This window comes from Chiloscyllium punctatum, chromosome 16, assembly GCF_047496795.1.
Source record: "Chiloscyllium punctatum isolate Juve2018m chromosome 16, sChiPun1.3, whole genome shotgun sequence".
Classification (NCBI taxonomy): domain Eukaryota; kingdom Metazoa; phylum Chordata; class Chondrichthyes; order Orectolobiformes; family Hemiscylliidae; genus Chiloscyllium; species Chiloscyllium punctatum.
In genome coordinates, this window is record NC_092754.1 from 90,401,420 (window position 1) to 90,424,881 (window position 23,462).

Here is a 23,462-nt window from a genome sequence, read left to right on the forward strand (position 1 = left end):
TTGGAGCAGTTCGCACTTGAGTGGCTCTTTCAATCAGCAACAGCAATGAAAGAAATTACACTCTCAGAGGAACCTCTGGACCTGTGCTTTCATGGTGTCGCTAGTATTAAGGTGCGCCCCGAGACCTAAGCCACGTTGGAACTGAAACGGAGGAATCGACAGAGAGGTTACAGAATGACTTCGCATACATTTGGTTTTCTTGAAATCACTGAGGAGCAGGAAAATGTAAACGGCGAAGTCGAGTGGGGAAGTCAGGCAGTTGCAGCTCTGGAGAAACTCCTTCTTTGTGACTCACTCAGCAACCAGACACGTGAAGGTGACTCAGAGGCGTGAGAGCTCTTCACATCGAGAACAAAAAGCAATCAAGGGCAGTTAGCACCTCTTCCGGAGTGGGGGTGGGGTGAGGTAATTACCTTTTGACTTTGTTACTATGTTGAGAAACTGCCTTTTAGATTGAGGTGAACAGAAAATGCATTTCTAATAAGCACCATGGAATTGAGCAAAATTTATTGAGTCGCTTCTCGTCGATTCCCACACAGGTTTCCAACTCAGTTGCTATCCACGTGGCTGATGTCCAGGAGTGAACATCTCTGCAGCAAATTGCACGGTTAGGGTAAAAGGCAAGGAAAGTGGCATCTAGAACTGGCTCCGAGGTCAGAGCGTCCTCACAATGCGATCTGTCGTTCTCGAATAGGAATGCGACCTCCGGTTTTAGGGTGGAGTACATTGTTTGGGACTCTTTTTCTGCAAAACAGACACAGTGACTGAAATTACGCTGCACGGTATGATGTGGAACACGGCTTTGTGCATTTTCCCTGTAGTCCGGTGTGCTTCATGTTCCGCGTAAACGTGAAACTTGCCCTGTTTCAAGCAATGGGTGAAATCATTTAGCAAAGCAAGAATCGAAATTGCAGTAATGTCAAGCAGCTCGTGGTTATTTGACCAAATCATAACCGAACATATATTCTCACAGATACATTTGGAGCTGAAAGGAGTCTGAGAAGATAGACTCAGCTTACCATTGATTTTTGTCTGGATTGATGGGCTCTCATTATCTGCTGCGAAATTGATATTGTAGACGGGCACATCCCAGCAGCTGTACGAGTCGGAGAGGGATCATGGAACCATTTTCATGTGACTTGGCATCTGCTGTTATGCAGGAGAGCACAGTTGGAAACGCAAGAAAATGGTGCGCGCGGACGGCTGGTAGTGTGGCCGAGCGGTCGAAGGCGCTGGGTCCAGGTTCCAGTCTCGAAAGGGGCGTGGGTTCGAATCCCACCACTGCCATTTCTGCAGATTAGCTCCAACGCTGCAGCTTTTTTGTTAAAATGCTGTTTCTGTCCCCACTGTATTGATGTTGAAAACAAAAGTAAAATGGCTTTGCTTCCCGGGGAATTAACTGTGGTGTGGGATAGTGCCGAATATTTCAAAGTGTCTCTGTCTGTCATGATCGTGTTCGCCTCCCGCGCAGAAAATCGCAAGCAGCTGTGCTGTTCCAGGCAAGTTGAGCTTGTACTGGAACCGAATGGAGACCGGTATTTCATCGCTGTTGTGAAACAAAGTCCTGGGGTGACTCGACTCGTCGTTATTTGGTTTTTCGGCCAATGGGAAAATCGTTCCAACGAATTTCGATGTGATATGTTGTTGAATTTCTCCCATTTCCTTCGTTTCCGTCCTGGAGACATCGGAAGGGAAAGGTAATCTAATCGAGACTGTGATTGGTGAAATTCACTTTTTATGGCCCATTCTTATTAGGTTCTTTCTTTCTCTCTTTTCAGTATTGTCTGGGAAGTGGTGGTTCCCTAAGGCTGCAGTATGTGTGAAAGAGTAGTTTGGAATTGTCCTGTTGTTAGTTGTGAGATTACTTTATAAATCATGCCCTCGGACTGTCTCACATTTAGCATTCATGCACCTCTGTGTCTGAAAATGCATTAGGTATGCCAGCTTTGTTTGTGTTCCGTGTTAAATGCTTTCTGTTTTGCGATTCGCTCAATACTTTACGAGTTAACAGCGTTTCTGAGGAAACTTCCAGCTGCAAAAGTCCTTAACTGAGGATCTGGGAAAATTTCACAGAGTATGGTCAGTCGGAGCAAAAGTAAGGAAGTCGTTCCTTTCTGCAGTGTTTCGCAATACTACCTTTCCCGTGAGCATCGAACACAGTAAAGGATTGTGCCACAGACTGCGACGGCAAGCTCCGCTAAAAAGTAATCCTTTAAAGCAGGTGTAAGCAACACAACGTTTTTGGGGGACACCGCGTGGAAACAGATACTTCGGTGTATCTCGTCCATGCTCAGCACATAGCCAAATATAAACAAGTCCGGTTCCCCAGTATTTGGCCCCAAACCCTCTCAACCCATCCTATCCAGAAACTCATGCAATTTTCTGAGCCTCCTCCGCTTCCTCTGGGAGCTCATTCCATACACGCACAACCTTCTGTGTGGGAAATGTGCCTCAGGTCCTTTGTCAATTTCAGCCCACTCACCTTAAACCTATGCTCTCGAGTTTTCAACTCACCTCAACTTGGGTAAAACACGTAAATACTCAGTTTCCAACCCTTCCATTAGATCATGTCGCAGTCGTTACGCTGCAGGGAAAGTCGTCCCAGCCTAGTCGACCTCGCCCTACGGTCCAAACATTGACCACATTCTTGTCTAAATTTTATCATCAATTTCACGTGTCTTTGTTTTATGTTTTGAAGATGTCAATTACGCTGGACAACAACGAGCTATTGGAAACAGAAAGGTGAAACGAAGAATGGCTTCAACTTTCAGTGCTGGATGCCCCTGAGCTGCCGGATGGGCGGCTGCGGCTTGTTTCTGTAGTGTAGTGGTCATCACGTTCGCCTCACACGCGAAAGGTCCCCAGTTCGAAACTGGGCAGAAACTGCTTTGTTCTTCATCGGCAGCCTTTTACATGGACAAGAACGGTGCTTTCTTGCTTGCTTTCCCATCTGCAAACCTGCCTTCGAAGTTGCTTGAACAAATCTGCTCGCGTAGTGAAATGTAATGCAATTCCATTTAATGACTGTGCAAAGAATTGTAAAGTTTTTATCCAAACTGGTTCTGATCATATGCAATTCTGTTTGAGAGTGTAGTTACCCCCTTCTGATTCTTCTACGAAAAGCAGTACCGCATTTGCATTCCTTGCGCAGGCGGCTCGGTTCAAAGACAGGGAAGAAGCTGATGCGCTGGTGTCACAGTGCACCACGGATTCCTGAACTTGTCTGTCTGTTAAATGTACCCCAAAGGCGTCTCTGAAAGGCCTCGTTTGGAAGCTGTCTGTCGTTATTCAACGTACGAGAATTGGCACCAGAGGTCCTGAATCATGTTTTGGAGCAGTTCGCACTTGAGTGGCTCTTTCAATCAGCAACAGCAATGAAAGAAATTACACTCTCAGAGGAACCTCTGGACCTGTGCTTTCATGGTGTCGCTAGTATTAAGGTGCGCCCCGAGACCTAAGCCACGTTGGAACTGAAACGGAGGAATCGACAGAGAGGTTACAGAATGACATCGCATCCATTTGGTTTTCTTGAAATCACTGAGGAGCAGGAAAATGTAAACGGCGAAGTCGAGTGGGGAAGTCAGGCAGTTGCAGCTCTGGAGAAACTCCTTCTTTGTGACTCACTCAGCAACCAGACACGTGAAGGTGACTCAGAGGCGTGAGAGCTCTTCACATCGAGAACAAAAAGCAATCAAGGGCAGTTAGCACCTCTTCCGGAGTGGGGGTGGGGTGAGGTAATTACCTTTTGACTTTGTTACTATGTTGAGAAACTGCCTTTTAGATTGAGGTGAACAGAAAATGCATTTCTAATAAGCACCATGGAATTGAGCAAAATTTATTGAGTCGCTTCTCGTCGATTCCCACACAGGTTTCCAACTCAGTTGCTATCCATGTGGCTGATGTCCAGGAGTGAACATCTCTGCAGCAAATTGCACGGTTAGGGTAAAAGGCAAGGAAAGTGGCATCTAGAACTGGCTCCGAGGTCAGAGCATCCTCACAATGCGATCTGTCGTTCTCGAATAGGAATGCGACCTCCGGTTTTAGGGTGGAGTACATTGTTTGGGACTCTTTTTCTGCAAAACAGACACAGTGACTGAAATTACGCTGCACGGTATGATGTGGAACACGGCTTTGTGCATTTTCCCTGTAGTCCGGTGTGCTTCATGTTCCGCGTAAACGTGAAACTTGCCCTGTTTCAAGCAATGGGTGAAATCATTTAGCAAAGCAAGAATCGAAATTGCAGTAATGTCAAGCAGCTCGTGGTTATTTGACCAAATCATAACCGAACATATATTCTCACAGATACATTTGGAGCTGAAAGGAGTCTGAGAAGATAGACTCAGCTTACCATTGATTTTTGTCTGGATTGATGGGCTCTCATTATCTGCTGCGAAATTGATATTGTAGACGGGCACATCCCAGCAGCTGTGCGAGTCGGAGAGGGATCATGGAACCATTTTCATGTGACTTGGCATCTGTTGTTATGCAGGAGAGCACAGTTGGAAACGCAAGAAAATGGTGCGCGCGGCCGGCTGGTAGTGTGGCCGAGCGGTCTAAGGCGCTGGATCCAGGTTCTAGTCTCGAAAGGGGCGTGGGTTCGAATCCCACCACTGCCATTTCTGCAGATCAACTCCAACGCTGCAGCTTTTTTGTTAAAATGCTGTTTCTGTCCCCACTGTATTGATGTTGAAAACAAAAGTAAAATGGCTTTGCTTCCCGGGGAATTAACTGTGGTGTGGGATAGTGCCGAATATTTCAAAGTGTCTCTGTCTGTCATGATCGTGTTCGCCTCCCGCGCAGAAAATCGCAAGCAGCTGTGCTGTTCCAGGCAAGTTGAGCTTGTACTGGAACCGAATGGAGACCGGTATTTCATCGCTGTTGTGAAACAAAGTCCTGGGGTGACTCGACTCGTCGTTATTTGGTTTTTCGGCCAATGGGAAAATCGTTCCAACGAATTTCGATGTGATATGTTGTTGAATTTCTCCCATTTCCTTCGTTTCCGTCCTGGAGACATCGGAAGGGAAAGGTAATCTAATCGAGACTGTGATTGGTGAAATTCACTTTTTATGGCCCATTCTTATTAGGTTCTTTCTTTCTCTCTTTTCAGTATTGTCTGGGAAGTGGTGGTTCCCTAAGGCTGCAGTATGTGTGAAAGAGTAGTTTGGAATTGTCCTGTTGTTAGTTGTGAGATTACTTTATAAATCATGCCCTCGGACTGTCTCACATTTAGCATTCATGCACCTCTGTGTCTGAAAATGCATTAGGTATGCCAGCTTTGTTTGTGTTCCGTGTTAAATGCTTTCTGTTTTGCGATTCGCTCAATACTTTACGAGTTAACAGCGTTTCTGAGGAAACTTCCAGCTGCAAAAGTCCTTAACTGAGGATCTGGGAAAATTTCACAGAGTATGGTCAGTCGGAGCAAAAGTAAGGAAGTCGTTCCTTTCTGCAGTGTTTCGCAATACTACCTTTCCCGTGAGCATCGAACACAGTAAAGGATTGTGCCACAGACTGCGACGGCAAGCTCCGCTAAAAAGTAATCCTTTAAAGCAGGTGTAAGCAACACAACGTTTTTGGGGGACACCGCGTGGAAACAGATACTTCGGTGTATCTCGTCCATGCTCAGCACATAGCCAAATATAAACAAGTCCGGTTCCCCAGTATTTGGCCCCAAACCCTCTCAACCCATCCTATCCAGAAACTCATGCAATTTTCTGAGCCTCCTCCGCTTCCTCTGGGAGCTCATTCCATACACGCACAACCTTCTGTGTGGGAAATGTGCCTCAGGTCCTTTGTCAATTTCAGCCCACTCACCTTAAACCTATGCTCTCGAGTTTTCAACTCACCTCAACTTGGGTAAAACACGTAAATACTCAGTTTCCAACCCTTCCATTAGATCATGTCGCAGTCGTTACGCTGCAGGGAAAGTCGTCCCAGCCTAGTCGACCTCGCCCTACGGTCCAAACATTGACCACATCCTTGTCTAAATTTTATCATCAATTTCACGTGTGTTTTTTTTATGTTTTGAAGATGTCAATTACGCTGGACAACAACGAGCTATTGGAAACAGAAAGGTGAAACGAAGAATGGCTTCAACTTTCAGTGCTGGATGCCCCTGAGCTGCCGGATGGGCGGCTGCGGCTTGTTTCTGTAGTGTAGTGGTCATCACGTTGGCCTCACACGCGAAAGGTCCCCAGTTCGAAACTGGGCAGAAACTGCTTTGTTCTTCATCGGCAGCCTTTTACATGGACAAGAACGGTGCTTTCTTGCTTGCTTTCCCATCTGCAAACCTGCCTTCGAAGTTGCTTGAACAAATCTGCTCGCGTAGTGAAATGTAATGCAATTCCATTTAATGACTGTGCAAAGAATTGTAAAGTTTTTATCCAAACTGGTTCTGATCATATGCAATTCTGTTTGAGAGTGTAGTTACCCCCTTCTGATTCTTCTACGAAAAGCAGTACCGCATTTGCATTCCTTGCGCATGCGGCTCGGTTCAAAGACAGGGAAGAAGCTGATGCGCTGGTGTCACAGTGCACCACGGATTCCTGAACTTGTCTGTCTGTTAAATGTACCCCAAAGGCGTCTCTGAAAGGCCTCGTTTGGAAGCTGTCTGTCGTTATTCAACGTACGAGAATTGGCACCAGAGGTCCTGAATCATGTTTTGGAGCAGTTCGCACTTGAGTGGCTCTTTCAATCAGCAACAGCAATGAAAGAAATTACACTCTCAGAGGAACCTCTGGACCTGTGCTTTCATGGTGTCGCTAGTATTAAGGTGCGCCCCGAGACCTAAGCCACGTTGGAACTGAAACGGAGGAATCGACAGAGAGGTTACAGAATGACATCGCATCCATTTGGTTTTCTTGAAATCACTGAGGAGCAGGAAAATGTAAACGGCGAAGTCGAGTGGGGAAGTCAGGCAGTTGCAGCTCTGGAGAAACTCCTTCTTTGTGACTCACTCAGCAACCAGACACGTGAAGGTGACTCAGAGGCGTGAGAGCTCTTCACATCGAGAACAAAAAGCAATCAAGGGCAGTTAGCACCTCTTCCGGAGTGGGGGTGGGGTGAGGTAATTACCTTTTGACTTTGTTACTATGTTGAGAAACTGCCTTTTAGATTGAGGTGAACAGAAAATGCATTTCTAATAAGCACCATGGAATTGAGCAAAATTTATTGAGTCGCTTCTCGTCGATTCCCACACAGGTTTCCAACTCAGTTGCTATCCATGTGGCTGATGTCCAGGAGTGAACATCTCTGCAGCAAATTGCACGGTTAGGGTAAAAGGCAAGGAAAGTGGCATCTAGAACTGGCTCCGAGGTCAGAGCATCCTCACAATGTGATCTGTCGTTCTCGAATAGGAATGCGACCTCCGGTTTTAGGGTGGAGTACATTGTTTGGGACTCTTTTTCTGCAAAACAGACACAGTGACTGAAATTACGCTGCACGGTATGATGTGGAACACGGCTTTGTGCATTTTCCCTGTAGTCCGGTGTGCTTCATGTTCCGCGTAAACGTGAAACTTGCCCTGTTTCAAGCAATGGGTGAAATCATTTAGCAAAGCAAGAATCGAAATTGCAGTAATGTCAAGCAGCTCGTGGTTATTTGACCAAATCATAACCGAACATATATTCTCACAGATACATTTGGAGCTGAAAGGAGTCTGAGAAGATAGACTCAGCTTACCATTGATTTTTGTCTGGATTGATGGGCTCTCATTATCTGCTGCGAAATTGATATTGTAGACGGGCACATCCCAGCAGCTGTGCGAGTCGGAGAGGGATCATGGAACCATTTTCATGTGACTTGGCATCTGTTGTTATGCAGGAGAGCACAGTTGGAAACGCAAGAAAATGGTGCGCGCGGCCGGCTGGTAGTGTGGCCGAGCGGTCTAAGGCGCTGGATCCAGGTTCTAGTCTCGAAAGGGGCGTGGGTTCGAATCCCACCACTGCCATTTCTGCAGATCAACTCCAACGCTGCAGCTTTTTTGTTAAAATGCTGTTTCTGTCCCCACTGTATTGATGTTGAAAACAAAAGTAAAATGGCTTTGCTTCCCGGGGAATTAACTGTGGTGTGGGATAGTGCCGAATATTTCAAAGTGTCTCTGTCTGTCATGATCGTGTTCGCCTCCCGCGCAGAAAATCGCAAGCAGCTGTGCTGTTCCAGGCAAGTTGAGCTTGTACTGGAACCGAATGGAGACCGGTATTTCATCGCTGTTGTGAAACAAAGTCCTGGGGTGACTCGACTCGTCGTTATTTGGTTTTTCGGCCAATGGGAAAATCGTTCCAACGAATTTCGATGTGATATGTTGTTGAATTTCTCCCATTTCCTTCGTTTCCGTCCTGGAGACATCGGAAGGGAAAGGTAATCTAATCGAGACTGTGATTGGTGAAATTCACTTTTTATGGCCCATTCTTATTAGGTTCTTTCTTTCTCTCTTTTCAGTATTGTCTGGGAAGTGGTGGTTCCCTAAGGCTGCAGTATGTGTGAAAGAGTAGTTTGGAATTGTCCTGTTGTTAGTTGTGAGATTACTTTATAAATCATGCCCTCGGACTGTCTCACATTTAGCATTCATGCACCTCTGTGTCTGAAAATGCATTAGGTATGCCAGCTTTGTTTGTGTTCCGTGTTAAATGCTTTCTGTTTTGCGATTCGCTCAATACTTTACGAGTTAACAGCGTTTCTGAGGAAACTTCCAGCTGCAAAAGTCCTTAACTGAGGATCTGGGAAAATTTCACAGAGTATGGTCAGTCGGAGCAAAAGTAAGGAAGTCGTTCCTTTCTGCAGTGTTTCGCAATACTACCTTTCCCGTGAGCATCGAACACAGTAAAGGATTGTGCCACAGACTGCGACGGCAAGCTCCGCTAAAAAGTAATCCTTTAAAGCAGGTGTAAGCAACACAACGTTTTTGGGGGACACCGCGTGGAAACAGATACTTCGGTGTATCTCGTCCATGCTCAGCACATAGCCAAATATAAACAAGTCCGGTTCCCCAGTATTTGGCCCCAAACCCTCTCAACCCATCCTATCCAGAAACTCATGCAATTTTCTGAGCCTCCTCCGCTTCCTCTGGGAGCTCATTCCATACACGCACAACCTTCTGTGTGGGAAATGTGCCTCAGGTCCTTTGTCAATTTCAGCCCACTCACCTTAAACCTATGCTCTCGAGTTTTCAACTCACCTCAACTTGGGTAAAACACGTAAATACTCAGTTTCCAACCCTTCCATTAGATCATGTCGCAGTCGTTACGCTGCAGGGAAAGTCGTCCCAGCCTAGTCGACCTCGCCCTACGGTCCAAACATTGACCACATCCTTGTCTAAATTTTATCATCAATTTCACGTGTGTTTTTTTTATGTTTTGAAGATGTCAATTACGCTGGACAACAACGAGCTATTGGAAACAGAAAGGTGAAACGAAGAATGGCTTCAACTTTCAGTGCTGGATGCCCCTGAGCTGCCGGATGGGCGGCTGCGGCTTGTTTCTGTAGTGTAGTGGTCATCACGTTGGCCTCACACGCGAAAGGTCCCCAGTTCGAAACTGGGCAGAAACTGCTTTGTTCTTCATCGGCAGCCTTTTACATGGACAAGAACGGTGCTTTCTTGCTTGCTTTCCCATCTGCAAACCTGCCTTCGAAGTTGCTTGAACAAATCTGCTCGCGTAGTGAAATGTAATGCAATTCCATTTAATGACTGTGCAAAGAATTGTAAAGTTTTTATCCAAACTGGTTCTGATCATATGCAATTCTGTTTGAGAGTGTAGTTACCCCCTTCTGATTCTTCTACGAAAAGCAGTACCGCATTTGCATTCCTTGCGCATGCGGCTCGGTTCAAAGACAGGGAAGAAGCTGATGCGCTGGTGTCACAGTGCACCACGGATTCCTGAACTTGTCTGTCTGTTAAATGTACCCCAAAGGCGTCTCTGAAAGGCCTCGTTTGGAAGCTGTCTGTCGTTATTCAACGTACGAGAATTGGCACCAGAGGTCCTGAATCATGTTTTGGAGCAGTTCGCACTTGAGTGGCTCTTTCAATCAGCAACAGCAATGAAAGAAATTACACTCTCAGAGGAACCTCTGGACCTGTGCTTTCATGGTGTCGCTAGTATTAAGGTGCGCCCCGAGACCTAAGCCACGTTGGAACTGAAACGGAGGAATCGACAGAGAGGTTACAGAATGACATCGCATCCATTTGGTTTTCTTGAAATCACTGAGGAGCAGGAAAATGTAAACGGCGAAGTCGAGTGGGGAAGTCAGGCAGTTGCAGCTCTGGAGAAACTCCTTCTTTGTGACTCACTCAGCAACCAGACACGTGAAGGTGACTCAGAGGCGTGAGAGCTCTTCACATCGAGAACAAAAAGCAATCAAGGGCAGTTAGCACCTCTTCCGGAGTGGGGGTGGGGTGAGGTAATTACCTTTTGACTTTGTTACTATGTTGAGAAACTGCCTTTTAGATTGAGGTGAACAGAAAATGCATTTCTAATAAGCACCATGGAATTGAGCAAAATTTATTGAGTCGCTTCTCGTCGATTCCCACACAGGTTTCCAACTCAGTTGCTATCCATGTGGCTGATGTCCAGGAGTGAACATCTCTGCAGCAAATTGCACGGTTAGGGTAAAAGGCAAGGAAAGTGGCATCTAGAACTGGCTCCGAGGTCAGAGCATCCTCACAATGCGATCTGTCGTTCTCGAATAGGAATGCGACCTCCGGTTTTAGGGTGGAGTACATTGTTTGGGACTCTTTTTCTGCAAAACAGACACAGTGACTGAAATTACGCTGCACGGTATGATGTGGAACACGGCTTTGTGCATTTTCCCTGTAGTCCGGTGTGCTTCATGTTCCGCGTAAACGTGAAACTTGCCCTGTTTCAAGCAATGGGTGAAATCATTTAGCAAAGCAAGAATCGAAATTGCAGTAATGTCAAGCAGCTCGTGGTTATTTGACCAAATCATAACCGAACATATATTCTCACAGATACATTTGGAGCTGAAAGGAGTCTGAGAAGATAGACTCAGCTTACCATTGATTTTTGTCTGGATTGATGGGCTCTCATTATCTGCTGCGAAATTGATATTGTAGACGGGCACATCCCAGCAGCTGTGCGAGTCGGAGAGGGATCATGGAACCATTTTCATGTGACTTGGCATCTGTTGTTATGCAGGAGAGCACAGTTGGAAACGCAAGAAAATGGTGCGCGCGGCCGGCTGGTAGTGTGGCCGAGCGGTCTAAGGCGCTGGATCCAGGTTCCAGTCTCGAAAGGGGCGTGGGTTCGAATCCCACCACTGCCATTTCTGCAGATCAACTCCAACGCTGCAGCTTTTTTGTTAAAATGCTGTTTCTGTCCCCACTGTATTGATGTTGAAAACAAAAGTAAAATGGCTTTGCTTCCCGGGGAATTAACTGTGGTGTGGGATAGTGCCGAATATTTCAAAGTGTCTCTGTCTGTCATGATCGTGTTCGCCTCCCGCGCAGAAAATCGCAAGCAGCTGTGCTGTTCCAGGCAAGTTGAGCTTGTACTGGAACCGAATGGAGACCGGTATTTCATCGCTGTTGTGAAACAAAGTCCTGGGGTGACTCGACTCGTCGTTATTTGGTTTTTCGGCCAATGGGAAAATCGTTCCAACGAATTTCGATGTGATATGTTGTTGAATTTCTCCCATTTCCTTCGTTTCCGTCCTGGAGACATCGGAAGGGAAAGGTAATCTAATCGAGACTGTGATTGGTGAAATTCACTTTTTATGGCCCATTCTTATTAGCTTCTTTCTTTCTCTCTTTTCAGTATTGTCTGGGAAGTGGTGGTTCCCTAAGGCTGCAGTATGTGTGAAAGAGTAGTTTGGAATTGTCCTGTTGTTAGTTGTGAGATTACTTTATAAATCATGCCCTCGGACTGTCTCACATTTAGCATTCATGCACCTCTGTGTCTGAAAATGCATTAGGTATGCCAGCTTTGTTTGTGTTCCGTGTTAAATGCTTTCTGTTTTGCGATTCGCTCAATACTTTACGAGTTAACAGCGTTTCTGAGGAAACTTCCAGCTGCAAAAGTCCTTAACTGAGGATCTGGGAAAATTTCACAGAGTATGGTCAGTCGGAGCAAAAGTAAGGAAGTCGTTCCTTTCTGCAGTGTTTCGCAATACTACCTTTCCCGTGAGCATCGAACACAGTAAAGGATTGTGCCACAGACTGCGACGGCAAGCTCCGCTAAAAAGTAATCCTTTAAAGCAGGTGTAAGCAACACAACGTTTTTGGGGGACACCGCGTGGAAACAGATACTTCGGTGTATCTCGTCCATGCTCAGCACATAGCCAAATATAAACAAGTCCGGTTCCCCAGTATTTGGCCCCAAACCCTCTCAACCCATCCTATCCAGAAACTCATGCAATTTTCTGAGCCTCCTCCGCTTCCTCTGGGAGCTCATTCCATACACGCACAACCTTCTGTGTGGGAAATGTGCCTCAGGTCCTTTGTCAATTTCAGCCCACTCACCTTAAACCTATGCTCTCGAGTTTTCAACTCACCCCAACTTGGGTAAAACACGTAAATACTCAGTTTCCAACCCTTCCATTAGATCATGTCGCAGTCGTTACGCTGCAGGGAAAGTCGTCCCAGCCTAGTCGACCTCGCCCTACGGTCCAAACATTGACCACATCCTTGTCTATATTTTATCATCAATTTCACGTGTCTTTTTTTTATGTTTTGAAGATGTCAATTACGCTGGACAACAACGAGCTATTGGAAACAGAAAGGTGAAACGAAGAATGGCTTCAACTTTCAGTGCTGGATGCCCCTGAGCTGCCGGATGGGCGGCTGCGGCTTGTTTCTGTAGTGTAGTGGTCATCACGTTCGCCTCACACGCGAAAGGTCCCCAGTTCGAAACTGGGCAGAAACTGCTTTGTTCTTCATCGGCAGCCTTTTACATGGACAAGAACGGTGCTTTCTTGCTTGCTTTCCCATCTGCAAACCTGCCTTCGAAGTTGCTTGAACAAATCTGCTCGCGTAGTGAAATGTAATGCAATTCCATTTAATGACTGTGCAAAGAATTGTAAAGTTTTTATCCAAACTGGTTCTGATCATATGCAATTCTGTTTGAGAGTGTAGTTACCCCCTTCTGATTCTTCTACGAAAAGCAGTACCGCATTTGCATTCCTTGCGCAGGCGGCTCGGTTCAAAGACAGGGAAGAAGCTGATGCGCTGGTGTCACAGTGCACCACGGATTCCTGAACTTGTCTGTCTGTTAAATGTACCCCAAAGGCGTCTCTGAAAGGCCTCGTTTGGAAGCTGTCTGTCGTTATTCAACGTACGAGAATTGGCACCAGAGGTCCTGAATCATGTTTTGGAGCAGTTCGCACTTGAGTGGCTCTTTCAATCAGCAACAGCAATGAAAGAAATTACACTCTCAGAGGAACCTCTGGACCTGTGCTTTCATGGTGTCGCTAGTATTAAGGTGCGCCCCGAGACCTAAGCCACGTTGGAACTGAAACGGAGGAATCGACAGAGAGGTTACAGAATGACATCGCATCCATTTGGTTTTCTTGAAATCACTGAGGAGCAGGAAAATGTAAACGGCGAAGTCGAGTGGGGAAGTCAGGCAGTTGCAGCTCTGGAGAAACCCCTTCTTTGTGACTCACTCAGCAACCAGACACGTGAAGGTGACTCAGAGGCGTGAGAGCTCTTCACATCGAGAACAAAAAGCAATCAAGGGCAGTTAGCACCTCTTCCGGAGTGGGGGTGGGGTGAGGTAATTACCTTTTGACTTTGTTACTATGTTGAGAAACTGCCTTTTAGATTGAGGTGAACAGAAAATGCATTTCTAATAAGCACCATGGAATTGAGCAAAATTTATTGAGTCGCTTCTCGTCGATTCCCACACAGGTTTCCAACTCAGTTGCTATCCATGTGGCTGATGTCCAGGAGTGAACATCTCTGCAGCAAATTGCACGGTTAGGGTAAAAGGCAAGGAAAGTGGCATCTAGAACTGGCTCCGAGGTCAGAGCGTCCACACAATGCGATCTGTCGTTCTCGAATAGGAATGCGACCTCCGGTTTTAGGGTGGAGTACATTGTTTGGGACTCTTTTTCTGCAAAACAGACACAGTGACTGAAATTACGCTGCACGGTATGATGTGGAACACGGCTTTGTGCATTTTCCCTGTAGTCCGGTGTGCTTCATGTTCCGCGTAAACGTGAAACTTGCCCTGTTTCAAGCAATGGGTGAAATCATTTAGCAAAGCAAGAATCGAAATTGCAGTAATGTCAAGCAGCTCGTGGTTATTTGACCAAATCATAACCGAACATATATTCTCACAGATACATTTGGAGCTGAAAGGAGTCTGAGAAGATAGACTCAGCTTACCATTGATTTTTGTCTGGATTGATGGGCTCTCATTATCTGCTGCGAAATTGATATTGTAGACGGGCACATCCCAGCAGCTGTGCGAGTCGGAGAGGGATCATGGAACCATTTTCATGTGACTTGGCATCTGTTGTTATGCAGGAGAGCACAGTTGGAAACGCAAGAAAATGGTGCGCGCGGCCGGCTGGTAGTGTGGCCGAGCGGTCGAAGGCGCTGGATCCAGGTTCCAGTCTCGAAAGGGGCGTGGGTTCGAATCCCACCACTGCCATTTCTGCAGATCAACTCCAACGCTGCAGCTTTTTTGTTAAAATGCTGTTTCTGTCCCCACTGTATTGATGTTGAAAACAAAAGTAAAATGGCTTTGCTTCCCGGGGAATTAACTGTGGTGTGGGATAGTGCCGAATATTTCAAAGTGTCTCTGTCTGTCATGATCGTGTTCGCCTCCCGCGCAGAAAATCGCAAGCAGCTGTGCTGTTCCAGGCAAGTTGAGCTTGTACTGGAACCGAATGGAGACCGGTATTTCATCGCTGTTGTGAAACAAAGTCCTGGGGTGACTCGACTCGTCGTTATTTGGTTTTTCGGCCAATGGGAAAATCGTTCCAACGAATTTCGATGTGATATGTTGTTGAATTTCTCCCATTTCCTTCGTTTCCGTCCTGGAGACATCGGAAGGGAAAGGTAATCTAATCGAGACTGTGATTGGTGAAATTCACTTTTTATGGCCCATTCTTATTAGCTTCTTTCTTTCTCTCTTTTCAGTATTGTCTGGGAAGTGGTGGTTCCCTAAGGCTGCAGTATGTGTGAAAGAGTAGCTTGGAATTGTCCTGTTGTTAGTTGTGAGATTACTTTATAAATCATGCCCTCGGACTGTCTCACATTTAGCATTCATGCACCTCTGTGTCTGAAAATGCATTAGGTATGCCAGCTTTGTTTGTGTTCCGTGTTAAATGCTTTCTGTTTTGCGATTCGCTCAATACTTTACGAGTTAACAGCGTTTCTGAGGAAACTTCCAGCTGCAAAAGTCCTTAACTGAGGATCTGGGAAAATTTCACAGAGTATGGTCAGTCGGAGCAAAAGTAAGGAAGTCGTTCCTTTCTGCAGTGTTTCGCAATACTACCTTTCCCGTGAGCATCGAACACAGTAAAGGATTGTGCCACAGACTGCGACGGCAAGCTCCGCTAAAAAGTAATCCTTTAAAGCAGGTGTAAGCAACACAACGTTTTTGGGGGACACCGCGTGGAAACAGATACTTCGGTGTATCTCGTCCATGCTCAGCACATAGCCAAATATAAACAAGTCCGGTTCCCCAGTATTTGGCCCCAAACCCTCTCAACCCATCCTATCCAGAAACTCATGCAATTTTCTGAGCCTCCTCCGCTTCCTCTGGGAGCTCATTCCATACACGCACAACCTTCTGTGTGGGAAATGTGCCTCAGGTCCTTTGTCAATTTCAGCCCACTCACCTTAAACCTATGCTCTCGAGTTTTCAACTCACCCCAACTTGGGTAAAACACGTAAATACTCAGTTTCCAACCCTTCCATTAGATCATGTCGCAGTCGTTACGCTGCAGGGAAAGTCGTCCCAGCCTAGTCGACCTCGCCCTACGGTCCAAACATTGACCACATCCTTGTCTATATTTTATCATCAATTTCACGTGTCTTTTTTTTATGTTTTGAAGATGTCAATTACGCTGGACAACAACGAGCTATTGGAAACAGAAAGGTGAAACGAAGAATGGCTTCAACTTTCAGTGCTGGATGCCCCTGAGCTGCCGGATGGGCGGCTGCGGCTTGTTTCTGTAGTGTAGTGGTCATCACGTTCGCCTCACACGCGAAAGGTCCCCAGTTCGAAACTGGGCAGAAACTGCTTTGTTCTTCATCGGCAGCCTTTTACATGGACAAGAACGGTGCTTTCTTGCTTGCTTTCCCATCTGCAAACCTGCCTTCGAAGTTGCTTGAACAAATCTGCTCGCGTAGTGAAATGTAATGCAATTCCATTTAATGACTGTGCAAAGAATTGTAAAGTTTTTATCCAAACTGGTTCTGATCATATGCAATTCTGTTTGAGAGTGTAGTTACCCCCTTCTGATTCTTCTACGAAAAGCAGTACCGCATTTGCATTCCTTGCGCAGGCGGCTCGGTTCAAAGACAGGGAAGAAGCTGATGCGCTGGTGTCACAGTGCACCACGGATTCCTGAACTTGTCTGTCTGTTAAATGTACCCCAAAGGCGTCTCTGAAAGGCCTCGTTTGGAAGCTGTCTGTCGTTATTCAACGTACGAGAATTGGCACCAGAGGTCCTGAATCATGTTTTGGAGCAGTTCGCACTTGAGTGGCTCTTTCAATCAGCAACAGCAATGAAAGAAATTACACTCTCAGAGGAACCTCTGGACCTGTGCTTTCATGGTGTCGCTAGTATTAAGGTGCGCCCCGAGACCTAAGCCACGTTGGAACTGAAACGGAGGAATCGACAGAGAGGTTACAGAATGACATCGCATCCATTTGGTTTTCTTGAAATCACTGAGGAGCAGGAAAATGTAAACGGCGAAGTCGAGTGGGGAAGTCAGGCAGTTGCAGCTCTGGAGAAACCCCTTCTTTGTGACTCACTCAGCAACCAGACACGTGAAGGTGACTCAGAGGCGTGAGAGCTCTTCACATCGAGAACAAAAAGCAATCAAGGGCAGTTAGCACCTCTTCCGGAGTGGGGGTGGGGTGAGGTAATTACCTTTTGACTTTGTTACTATGTTGAGAAACTGCCTTTTAGATTGAGGTGAACAGAAAATGCATTTCTAATAAGCACCATGGAATTGAGCAAAATTTATTGAGTCGCTTCTCGTCGATTCCCACACAGGTTTCCAACTCAGTTGCTATCCATGTGGCTGATGTCCAGGAGTGAACATCTCTGCAGCAAATTGCACGGTTAGGGTAAAAGGCAAGGAAAGTGGCATCTAGAACTGGCTCCGAGGTCAGAGCATCCTCACAATGCGATCTGTCGTTCTCGAATAGGAATGCGACCTCCGGTTTTAGGGTGGAGTACATTGTTTGGGACTCTTTTTCTGCAAAACAGACACAGTGACTGAAATTACGCTGCACGGTATGATGTGGAACACGGCTTTGTGCATTTTCCCTGTAGTCCGGTGTGCTTCATGTTCCGCGTAAACGTGAAACTTGCCCTGTTTCAAGCAATGGGTGAAATCATTTAGCAAAGCAAGAATCGAAATTGCAGTAATGTCAAGCAGCTCGTGGTTATTTGACCAAATCATAACCGAACATATATTCTCACAGATACATTTGGAGCTGAAAGGAGTCTGAGAAGATAGACTCAGCTTACCATTGATTTTTGTCTGGATTGATGGGCTCTCATTATCTGCTGCGAAATTGATATTGTAGACGGGCACATCCCAGCAGCTGTGCGAGTCGGAGAGGGATCATGGAACCATTTCATGTGACTTGGCATCTGTTGTTATGCAGGAGAGCACAGTTGGAAACGCAAGAAAATGGTGCGCGCGGCCGGCTGGTAGTGTGGCCGAGCGGTCGAAGGCGCTGGATCCAGGTTCCAGTCTCGAAAGGGGCGTGGGTTCGAATCCCACCACTGCCATTTCTGCAGATCAACTCCAACGCTGCAGCTTTTTTGTTAAAATGCTGTTTCTGTCCCCACTGTATTGATGTTGAAAACAAAAGTAAAATGGCTTTGCTTCCCGGGGAATTAACTGTGGTGTGGGATAGTGCCGAATATTTCAAAGTGTCTCTGTCTGTCATGATCGTGTTCGCCTCCCGCGCAGAAAATCGCAAGCAGCTGTGCTGTTCCAGGCAAGTTGAGCTTGTACTGGAACCGAATGGAGACCGGTATTTCATCGCTGTTGTGAAACAAAGTCCTGGGGTGACTCGACTCGTCGTTATTTGGTTTTTCGGCCAATGGGAAAATCGTTCCAACGAATTTCGATGTGATATGTTGTTGAATTTCTCCCATTTCCTTCGTTTCCGTCCTGGAGACATCGGAAGGGAAAGGTAATCTAATCGAGACTGTGATTGGTGAAATTCACTTTTTATGGCCCATTCTTATTAGGTTCTTTCTTTCTCTCTTTTCAGTATTGTCTGGGAAGTGGTGGTTCCCTAAGGCTGCAGAATGTGTGAAAGAGTAGTTTGGAATTGTCCTGTTGTTAGTTGTGAGATTACTTTATAAATCATGCCCTCGGACTGTCTCACATTTAGCATTCATGCACCTCTGTGTCTGAAAATGCATTAGGTATGCCAGCTTTGTTTGTGTTCCGTGTTAAATGCTTTCTGTTTTGCGATTCGCTCAATACTTTACGAGTTAACAGCGTTTCTGAGGAAACTTCCAGCTGCAAAAGTCCTTAACTGAGGATCTGGGAAAATTTCACAGAGTATGGTCAGTCGGAGCAAAAGTAAGGAAGTCGTTCCTTTCTGCAGTGTTTCGCAATACTACCTTTCCCGTGAGCATCGAACACAGTAAAGGATTGTGCCACAGACTGCGACGGCAAGCTCCGCTAAAAAGTAATCCTTTAAAGCAGGTGTAAGCAACACAACGTTTTTGGGGGACACCGCGTGGAAACAGATACTTCAGTGTATCTCGTCCATGCTCAGCACATAGCCAAATATAAACAAGTCCGGTTCCCCAGTATTTGGCCCCAAACCCTCTCAACCCATCCTATCCAGAAACTCATGCAATTTTCTGAGCCTCCTCCGCTTCCTCTGGGAGCTCATTCCATACACGCACAACCTTCTGTGTGGGAAATGTGCCTCAGGTCCTTTGTCAATTTCAGCCCACTCACCTTAAACCTATGCTCTCGAGTTTTCAACTCACCCCAACTTGGGTAAAACACGTAAATACTCAGTTTCCAACCCTTCCATTAGATCATGTCGCAGTCGTTACGCTGCAGGGAAAGTCGTCCCAGCCTAGTCGACCTCGCCCTACGGTCCAAACATTGACCACATCCTTGTCTATATTTTATCATCAATTTCACGTGTCTTTTTTTTATGTTTTGAAGATGTCAATTACGCTGGACAACAACGAGCTATTGGAAACAGAAAGGTGAAACGAAGAATGGCTTCAACTTTCAGTGCTGGATGCCCCTGAGCTGCCGGATGGGCGGCTGCGGCTTGTTTCTGTAGTGTAGTGGTCATCACGTTCGCCTCACACGCGAAAGGTCCCCAGTTCGAAACTGGGCCGAAACTGCTTTGTTCTTCATCGGCAGCCTTTTACATGGACAAGAACGGTGCTTTCTTGCTTGCTTTCCCATCTGCAAACCTGCCTTCGAAGTTGCTTGAACAAATCTGCTCGCGTAGTGAAATGTAATGCAATTCCATTTAATGACTGTGCAAAGAATTGTAAAGTTTTTATCCAAACTGGTTCTGATCATATGCAATTCTGTTTGAGAGTGTAGTTACCCCCTTCTGATTCTTCTACGAAAAGCAGTACCGCATTTGCATTCCTTGCGCAGGCGGCTCGGTTCAAAGACAGGGAAGAAGCTGATGCGCTGGTGTCACAGTGCACCACGGATTCCTGAACTTGTCTGTCTGTTAAATGTACCCCAAAGGCGTCTCTGAAAGGCCTCGTTTGGAAGCTGTCTGTCGTTATTCAACGTACGAGAATTGGCACCAGAGGTCCTGAATCATGTTTTGGAGCAGTTCGCACTTGAGTGGCTCTTTCAATCAGCAACAGCAATGAAAGAAATTACACTCTCAGAGGAACCTCTGGACCTGTGCTTTCATGGTGTCGCTAGTATTAAGGTGCGCCCCGAGACCTAAGCCACGTTGGAACTGAAACGGAGGAATCGACAGAGAGGTTACAGAATGACATCGCATCCATTTGGTTTTCTTGAAATCACTGAGGAGCAGGAAAATGTAAACGGCGAAGTCGAGTGGGGAAGTCAGGCAGTTGCAGCTCTGGAGAAACTCCTTCTTTGTGACTCACTCAGCAACCAGACACGTGAAGGTGACTCAGAGGCGTGAGAGCTCTTCACATCGAGAACAAAAAGCAATCAAGGGCAGTTAGCACCTCTTCCGGAGTGGGGGTGGGGTGAGGTAATTACCTTTTGACTTTGTTACTATGTTGAGAAACTGCCTTTTAGATTGAGGTGAACAGAAAATGCATTTCTAATAAGCACCATGGAATTGAGCAAAATTTATTGAGTCGCTTCTCGTCGATTCCCACACAGGTTTCCAACTCAGTTGCTATCCATGTGGCTGATGTCCAGGAGTGAACATCTCTGCAGCAAATTGCACGGTTAGGGTAAAAGGCAAGGAAAGTGGCATCTAGAACTGGCTCCGAGGTCAGAGCATCCTCACAATGCGATCTGTCGTTCTCGAATAGGAATGCGACCTCCGGTTTTAGGGTGGAGTACATTGTTTGGGACTCTTTTTCTGCAAAACAGACACAGTGACTGAAATTACGCTGCACGGTATGATGTGGAACACGGCTTTGTGCATTTTCCCTGTAGTCCGGTGTGCTTCATGTTCCACGTAAACGTGAAACTTGCCCTGTTTCAAGCAATGGGTGAAATCATTTAGCAAAGCAAGAATCGAAATTGCAGTAATGTCAAGCAGCTCGTGGTTATTTGACCAAATCATAACCGAACATATATTCTCACAGATACATTTGGAGCTGAAAGGAGTCTGAGAAGATAGACTCAGCTTACCATTGATTTTTGTCTGGATTGATGGGCTCTCATTATCTGCTGCGAAATTGATATTGTAGACGGGCACATCCCAGCAGCTGTGCGAGTCGGAGAGGGATCATGGAACCATTTTCATGTGACTTGGCATCTGTTGTTATGCAGGAGAGCACAGTTGGAAACGCAAGAAAATGGTGCGCGCGGCCGGCTGGTAGTGTGGCCGAGCGGTCTAAGGCGCTGGATCCAGGTTCCAGTCTCGAAAGGGGCGTGGGTTCGAATCCCACCACTGCCATTTCTGCAGATCAACTCCAACGCTGCAGCTTTTTTGTTAAAATGCTGTTTCTGTCCCCACTGTATTGATGTTGAAAACAAAAGTAAAATGGCTTTGCTTCCCGGGGAATTAACTGTGGTGTGGGATAGTGCCGAATATTTCAAAGTGTCTCTGTCTGTCATGATCGTGTTCGCCTCCCGCGCAGAAAATCGCAAGCAGCTGTGCTGATCCAGGCAAGTTGAGCTTGTACTGGAACCGAATGGAGACCGGTATTTCATCGCTGTTGTGAAACAAAGTCCTGGGGTGACTCGACTCGTCGTTATTTGGTTTTTCGGCCAATGGGAAAATCGTTCCAACGAATTTCGATGTGATATGTTGTTGAATTTCTCCCATTTCCTTCGTTTCCGTCCTGGAGACATCGGAAGGGAAAGGTAATCTAATCGAGACTGTGATTGGTGAAATTCACTTTTTATGGCCCATTCTTATTAGCTTCTTTCTTTCTCTCTTTTCAGTATTGTCTGGGAAGTGGTGGTTCCCTAAGGCTGCAGTATGTGTGAAAGAGTAGTTTGGAATTGTCCTGTTGTTAGTTGTGAGATTACTTTATAAATCATGCCCTCGGACTGTCTCACATTTAGCATTCATGCACCTCTGTGTCTGAAAATGCATTAGGTATGCCAGCTTTGTTTGTGTTCCGTGTTAAATGCTTTCTGTTTTGCGATTCGCTCAATACTTTACGAGTTAACAGCGTTTCTGAGGAAACTTCCAGCTGCAAAAGTCCTTAACTGAGGATCTGGGAAAATTTCACAGAGTATGGTCAGTCGGAGCAAAAGTAAGGAAGTCGTTCCTTTCTGCAGTGTTTCGCAATACTACCTTTCCCGTGAGCATCGAACACAGTAAAGGATTGTGCCACAGACTGCGACGGCAAGCTCCGCTAAAAAGTAATCCTTTAAAGCAGGTGTAAGCAACACAACGTTTTTGGGGGACACCGCGTGGAAACAGATACTTCGGTGTATCTCGTCCATGCTCAGCACATAGCCAAATATAAACAAGTCCGGTTCCCCAGTATTTGGCCCCAAACCCTCTCAACCCATCCTATCCAGAAACTCATGCAATTTTCTGAGCCTCCTCCGCTTCCTCTGGGAGCTCATTCCATACACGCACAACCTTCTGTGTGGGAAATGTGCCTCAGGTCCTTTGTCAATTTCAGCCCACTCACCTTAAACCTATGCTCTCGAGTTTTCAACTCACCTCAACTTGGGTAAAACACGTAAATACTCAGTTTCCAACCCTTCCATTAGATCATGTCGCAGTCGTTACGCTGCAGGGAAAGTCGTCCCAGCCTAGTCGACCTCGCCCTACGGTCCAAACATTGACCACATCCTTGTCTAAATTTTATCATCAATTTCACGTGTCTTTTTTTTATGTTTTGAAGATGTCAATTACGCTGGACAACAACGAGCTATTGGAAAGAGAAAGGTGAAACGAAGAATGGCTTCAACTTTCAGTGCTGGATGCCCCTGAGCTGCCGGATGGGCGGCTGCGGCTTGTTTCTGTAGTGTAGTGGTCATCACGTTCGCCTCACACGCGAAAGGTCCCCAGTTCGAAACTGGGCAGAAACTGCTTTGTTCTTCATCGGCAGCCTTTTACATGGACAAGAACGGTGCTTTCTTGCTTGCTTTCCCATCTGCAAACCTGCCTTCGAAGTTGCTTGAACAAATCTGCTCGCGTAGTGAAATGTAATGCAATTCCATTTAATGACTGTGCAAAGAATTGTAAAGTTTTTATCCAAACTGGTTCTGATCATATGCAATTCTGTTTGAGAGTGTAGTTACCCCCTTCTGATTCTTCTACGAAAAGCAGTACCGCATTTGCATTCCTTGCGCAGGCGGCTCGGTTCAAAGACAGGGAAGAAGCTGATGCGCTGGTGTCACAGTGCACCACGGATTCCTGAACTTGTCTGTCTGTTAAATGTACCCCAAAGGCGTCTCTGAAAGGCCTCGTTTGGAAGCTGTCTGTCGTTATTCAACGTACGAGAATTGGCACCAGAGGTCCTGAATCATGTTTTGGAGCAGTTCGCACTTGAGTGGCTCTTTCAATCAGCAACAGCAATGAAAGAAATTACACTCTCAGAGGAACCTCTGGACCTGTGCTTTCATGGTGTCGCTAGTATTAAGGTGCGCCCCGAGACCTAAGCCACGTTGGAACTGAAACGGAGGAATCGAC

At 46.2% G+C, this 23,462-nt stretch overlaps 14 non-coding genes across 14 annotated transcripts; all 14 read left to right on the forward strand.

Moving 5' to 3' along the window:
• Nucleotides 1-1,205: 1,205 nt before the first annotated feature.
• Nucleotides 1,206-1,287, forward strand: trnal-cag (transfer RNA leucine (anticodon CAG)). The gene has a single exon. It is a non-coding gene; the product is annotated as a tRNA-Leu (tRNA).
• Nucleotides 1,288-2,812: 1,525 nt separating this feature from the next.
• On the forward strand, nt 2,813-2,885 carry trnav-cac (transfer RNA valine (anticodon CAC)). The gene has a single exon. It is a non-coding gene; the product is annotated as a tRNA-Val (tRNA).
• Nucleotides 2,886-4,534: 1,649 nt separating this feature from the next.
• Nucleotides 4,535-4,616, forward strand: trnal-cag (transfer RNA leucine (anticodon CAG)). Its single transcript has one exon. It is a non-coding gene; the product is annotated as a tRNA-Leu (tRNA).
• A 1,525-nt stretch (nt 4,617-6,141) lies between these two features.
• trnav-cac (transfer RNA valine (anticodon CAC)) lies at nt 6,142-6,214 on the forward strand. The gene has a single exon. It is a non-coding gene; the product is annotated as a tRNA-Val (tRNA).
• Nucleotides 6,215-7,863: 1,649 nt separating this feature from the next.
• Nucleotides 7,864-7,945, forward strand: trnal-cag (transfer RNA leucine (anticodon CAG)). The gene has a single exon. It is a non-coding gene; the product is annotated as a tRNA-Leu (tRNA).
• Nucleotides 7,946-9,470: 1,525 nt separating this feature from the next.
• On the forward strand, nt 9,471-9,543 carry trnav-cac (transfer RNA valine (anticodon CAC)). The gene has a single exon. It is a non-coding gene; the product is annotated as a tRNA-Val (tRNA).
• Nucleotides 9,544-11,192: 1,649 nt separating this feature from the next.
• On the forward strand, nt 11,193-11,274 carry trnal-cag (transfer RNA leucine (anticodon CAG)). The gene has a single exon. It is a non-coding gene; the product is annotated as a tRNA-Leu (tRNA).
• Nucleotides 11,275-12,799: 1,525 nt separating this feature from the next.
• Nucleotides 12,800-12,872, forward strand: trnav-cac (transfer RNA valine (anticodon CAC)). The gene has a single exon. It is a non-coding gene; the product is annotated as a tRNA-Val (tRNA).
• A 1,649-nt stretch (nt 12,873-14,521) lies between these two features.
• trnal-cag (transfer RNA leucine (anticodon CAG)) lies at nt 14,522-14,603 on the forward strand. Its single transcript has one exon. It is a non-coding gene; the product is annotated as a tRNA-Leu (tRNA).
• A 1,525-nt stretch (nt 14,604-16,128) lies between these two features.
• Nucleotides 16,129-16,201, forward strand: trnav-cac (transfer RNA valine (anticodon CAC)). The gene has a single exon. It is a non-coding gene; the product is annotated as a tRNA-Val (tRNA).
• A 1,648-nt stretch (nt 16,202-17,849) lies between these two features.
• On the forward strand, nt 17,850-17,931 carry trnal-cag (transfer RNA leucine (anticodon CAG)). Its single transcript has one exon. It is a non-coding gene; the product is annotated as a tRNA-Leu (tRNA).
• Nucleotides 17,932-19,456: 1,525 nt separating this feature from the next.
• trnav-cac (transfer RNA valine (anticodon CAC)) lies at nt 19,457-19,529 on the forward strand. Its single transcript has one exon. It is a non-coding gene; the product is annotated as a tRNA-Val (tRNA).
• A 1,649-nt stretch (nt 19,530-21,178) lies between these two features.
• trnal-cag (transfer RNA leucine (anticodon CAG)) lies at nt 21,179-21,260 on the forward strand. The gene has a single exon. It is a non-coding gene; the product is annotated as a tRNA-Leu (tRNA).
• Nucleotides 21,261-22,785: 1,525 nt separating this feature from the next.
• On the forward strand, nt 22,786-22,858 carry trnav-cac (transfer RNA valine (anticodon CAC)). The gene has a single exon. It is a non-coding gene; the product is annotated as a tRNA-Val (tRNA).
• Nucleotides 22,859-23,462: the final 604 nt, after the last annotated feature.